Genomic DNA, 5,252 nt, shown 5'->3' with positions numbered 1-5,252 from the left:
CTCCCCTCTAGCTCCGTGGCTTGATGACTCATTGCGAGCTCACAGAACAGAGCTCCGGGCAGCGGAGCGGAAATGGAAGAAAACTAAACTCCCTGCCGACCTGGCATCTTTTCACTCCCTCCTCTCTACATTTTCTTCATCTGTTTCTGCTGCTAAGGCCACTTTCTACCACTCTAAATTCCAATCATCTGCCTCTAACCCTAGGAAGCTCTTTGCCACATTTTCCTCCCTCCTGAATCCTCCCCCCCCCGCCCCCCCCTCCTCTCTCTCTGTGGATGACTTCGTCAACCACTTTGAAAAGAAGGTTGACGACATTCGATCCTCGTTTGTTAAGTCTAATGACACTGCTGGTCCTACTCACACTGCCCTACCCTATGCTTTGACTTCTTTCTCCCCTCTCTCTCCAGATAAAATCCTGCGACTTGTGACTACAGGCCGCCCAACAACCTGCCCGCTTGACCCCATCCCCTCCTCTCTTCTCCAGACCATCTCCGGTGACCTTCTCCCCTACCTCACCTCGCTGATCAACTCATCCTTGACCGCTGGCCATGTCCCTTCCGTCTTCAAGAGAGCGAGAGTTGCTCCCCTTCTCAAAAAACCAACACTCGATCCCACTGATGTCAACAACTACAGAACAGTATCCCTTCTTTCTTTTCTTTCCAAAACTATTGAGCGTGCCGTCTTTAGCCAACTCTCTTGCTATCTCTCTCAGAATGACCTTCTTGATCCAAACCAGTCAGGTTTCAGGACTGGTCATTCAACTGAGACTGCTCTTCTCTGTGTCACGGAGGCTCTCCGCACTGCTAAAGCTAACTCTCTCTCCTCTGCTCTTGTCCTTCTAGACCTGTCTGCTGCCTTTGATACTGTGAACCATCAGATCCTCCTCTCCACCCTCTCCGAGCTGGGCATCTCCGGCGCGGCTCACTCCTGGATTGCGTCCTACCTGACCGGTCGCTCCTACCAAGTGGCGTGGCGAGAAGCTGTCTCCGCACCACGTGCTCTCACCACTGGTGTCCCCCAGGGCTCAGTTCTAGGCCCTCTCCTTTTCTCCCTATACACCAAGTCACTTGGCTCTGTCATATCCTCACATGGCCTCTCCTATCATTGCTACGCTGACGATACACAACTAATCTTCTCCTTTCACCCTTCTGATAACCAGGTGGCGAATCGCATCTCTGCATGTCTGGCAGACATATCAGTATGGATGACGGATCACCACCTCAAGCTGAACCCTGGCAAGACGGAGCTGCTCTTCCTCCCGGGGAAGGACTGCCCGTTCCATGATCTCGCCATCACGGTTGACAACTCCGCTGTGTCCTCCTCCCAGAGTGCGAAGAGCCTAGGCGTGACCCTGGACAACACCCTGTCGTTCTCCGCCAACATCAAGGCGGTGAGCCGCTCCTGCAGGTTCATGCTCTACAACATTCGGAGAGTACGAACCTGCCTTACACAGGAAGCGGCACAGGTCCTAATCCAGGCACTTGTCATCTCCCGTCTGGACTACTGCAACTCGCTGTTGGCTGGCCTCCCTGCCTGTGCCATTAAACCCCTATAACTCATCCAGAATGCCGCAGCCCGTCTGGTGTTCAACCTTCCCAAGTTCTCTCACGTCACCCCCCTCCTCCGCACACTCCACTGGCTTCCAGTTGAAGTTCGCATCCGCTACAAGACCATGGTGCTTGCCTATGGAGCAGTAGGGGAACGGCACCTCTGTACCTTCGGGCTCTGATCAGTCCCTACACCCAAACGAGGGCATTGCGTTCATCCACCTCTGGCCTGCTGGCTCCCCTTCCTCTGCGGAAGCATAGTTCCCGCTCAGCCCAGTCAAAACTGTTCGCTGCTCTGGCACCCCAATGGTGGAACAAGCTCCCTCACGACGCCAGGACAGCGGAGTCACTCACCACCTTCCGGAGACATTTGAAACCCCACCTCTTTAAGGAATACCTGGGATAGGATAAAGTAATCCTTCTACCCCCCCCCCCCCCCCCCCAAAAAAAAATAATAATAATTGTAAAGTGATTATCCCACTGGCTATAGGGTGAACGCACCAATTGGTGAGTCGCTCTGGATAAGAGCGTCTGCTAAATGACGTAAATGTGCCCTTGAGCAAGGCACTTAACCCTAATTGCTCCTGTAAGTCGCTCTGGATAAGAGCGTCTGCTAAATGACTAAAATGTAAAATGTAAATGTAAATGTTTCACTACATCCTCTGGTGTCACATCCTCATGGTGTCACTATATCCTCTGGTGTCACATCCTCATGGTGTCAATACATCCTCTGGTGTCAAGTCCTCATGATGTCACTACATCATCTGGTGTCAAGTCCTCATGGTGTCACTACATCCTCTGGTGTCACATTCTCAAGGAGTCACTATATCCTCTGGTGTCACGTCCTCATGTTCTCACTACGTCCTCTGGTGTCAAGTCCTCATGGTGTCACTACATCCTCTGGTGTCAAGTCCTCATGATGGCACTACATCATCTGGTGTCAAGTCCTCATGGTGTCACTACTTCCTCTGGTGTCACATTCTCATGGTGTCACTATATCCTCTGGTGTCACGTCCTCATGGTGTCACTACGTCCTCTGGTGTCAAGTCCTCATGGTGTCACTACATCCTCTGGTGTCACGTCCTCATGGTGTCACTATATCCTCTGGTGTCAAGTCTTCATGGTGTCATCACATCCTCTGGTGTCACGTCCTCATGGTGTCACTACGTCCTCTGGTGTCACATTCTCATGGTGTCACTAGATCCTCTGGTGTCACATCCTCATGGTGTCACTACATCCTCTGGTGTCACGTCCTCATGGTGTGACTACATCCTCTGGAGTCAAGTCCTCATAGTGTCACTACATCATCTAGTGTCAAGTCCTCATGGTGTCACTACGTCATCTGGTGTCAACTCCTCATGGTGTCACTACATCCTCTGGTGTCACGTCCTCATGGTGTCACTACATCCTCTACTGTCACTTCCTCATGGTGTCACCACATCCTCTGGTGTCATGTCCTCATGGTGTCACTTTATAATCTGGTGTCACGTCCTCATGGTGTCACTACATCATCTGGTGTCAAGTCCTCATGGTGTCACTACGTCATCTGTTGTCAACTCCTAATGGTGTCACTACATCCGCTGGTGTCAAGTCCTCATGGTGTCACTAAATCCTCTGGTGTCACGTCCTCATGGGGTCACTATATCCTCTGGTGTCAAGTCCTCATGGTGTCACTACGTCCTCTGGTGTCAAGTCCTCATGGTGTCACTACGTCCTCTGGTGTCAAGTCCTCATGGTGTCACTACATCCTCTGGTGTCAAGTCCTCATGGTGTCACTACATCCTCTGATGTCACATCCTCATGGTGTCACTACAATCTCTGGTGTCACTTCCTCATGGTGTCATGTCCTCATGGTGTCACTACATCCTCTGGTGTCACGTCCTCATGGTGTCACTACATCTTCTACTGTCACTTCCTCATGGTGTCACTACGTCCTCTGGTGTCACATCCTCATGGTGTCACTATATCCTCTGGTGTCACGTCCTCATGGTGTCAATACATCCTCTGGTGTCAAGTCCCCATGGTGTCACTATATCCTCTGGTGTCACGTCCTCATGGTGTCACTACATCCTCTGGTGTAAAGTCCTCATGGTTTCACTACATCCTCTGGTGTCACGTCCTCATGGTGTCACTACGTCCTCTGGTGTCAAGTCCCCATGGTGTCACTACGTCCTCTGGTGTCAAGTCCTCATGGTGGCACTACATCCTCTGGTGTCACGTCCTCATGGTGTGACTACATCCTCTGGTGTCAAGTCCTCATGGTGTCACTACATCATCTGGTGTCAAGTCCTTATGGTGTCACTACGTCCTCTGGTGTCAAGTCCCCATGGTGTCACTACGTCCACTGGTGTCAAGTTGGTGTCAGGACTGTTTTGCTAGCACAGACTGGAACATGTTCCGGGATTCTTCAGACAGCATTGAGGAGTACACCACATCAGTCACTGGCTTCATCAATAAGTGCATCGATGATGTCGTCCCCACAGTGACCGTACGTACATAACCCAACCAGAAGCCATGGATTACAGGAAACATCCGCACTGAGCTAAAGGGTAGAGTTGCCGCTTTCAAGGAACGGGACTCTAACCCGGACGCTTATAAGAAATCCCGCTATGACCTCCGACGAACCATCAAACAGGCAAAGAGTCAATACAGGTCTAAGATTGAATCATACTACACTGGCTCTGACGCTCGTCGGATGTGGCAGGGCTTGAAAACTATTACAGACTACAAAGGGAAGCACAGCCGCGAGCTGCCCAGTGACACAAGCCTACCAGACGAGCTAAACCACTTCTATGCTCGCTTCGAGGCAAGCAACACTGAAGCATGCATGAGAGCACCAGCTGTTCCGGATGACTATGTGATCACGCTCTCCGTAGCCGATGTGAGTAAGACTTTTAAGCAGGTCAACATTCACAAGGCCGCAGGGCCAGACGGATTACTAGGACGTGTACTCCGAGCATGTGCTGACCAACTGGCAAGTGTCTTCACTGACATTTTCAACATGTCCCTGACTGAGTCTGTAATACCAACATGTTTCAAGCAGACCACCATAGTCCCCGTGCCCAAGAACTCTAAGATAACCTGCCTAAATGACTACCGACCCGTAGCACTGACGTCTGTAGCCATGAAGTGCTTTGAAAGACTGGTCATGGCTCACATCAACAGCATAATCCCAGAAACCCTAGACCCACTCCAATTTGCATACCGCCCCAACAGATCCACAGATGATGCAATCTCTATCGCACTCCACACTGCCCTTTCCCACCTGGACAAGAGGAACACCTACGTGAGAATGCTATTCATTGACTACAGCTCAGCATTCAACACCATAGTGCCCTCTAAGCTCATCACTAAGCTAAGGATCCTGGGACTAAACACCTCCCTCTGCAACTGGATCCTGGACTTCCTGACGGGCCGCCCCCAGGTGGTAAGGGTAGGTAACAACACATCTGCCACACTGATCCTCAACACGGGGGCCCCTCAGGGGTGCGTGCTCAGTCCCCTCCTGTACTCTCTGTTCACCCATGACTGCATGGCCAGGCACGACTCCAACACCATCATTAAGTTTGCCGACGACACAACAGTGGTAGGCCTGATCACCGACAACGATGAGACAGCCTATAGGGAGGAGGTCAGAGATCTGGCCGTGTGGTGCCAGGACAACAACCTCTCCCTCAACGTGACCAAGACAAAGGAGATGATTGT

This window comes from Coregonus lavaretus (assembly GCF_964263955.1).
Source record: "Coregonus lavaretus genome assembly, contig: HAP1_SCAFFOLD_244, whole genome shotgun sequence".
Classification (NCBI taxonomy): domain Eukaryota; kingdom Metazoa; phylum Chordata; class Actinopteri; order Salmoniformes; family Salmonidae; genus Coregonus; species Coregonus lavaretus.
The sequence above is the reverse complement of the archived record's forward strand: the minus strand, read 5'-3'. Positions refer to the sequence as shown.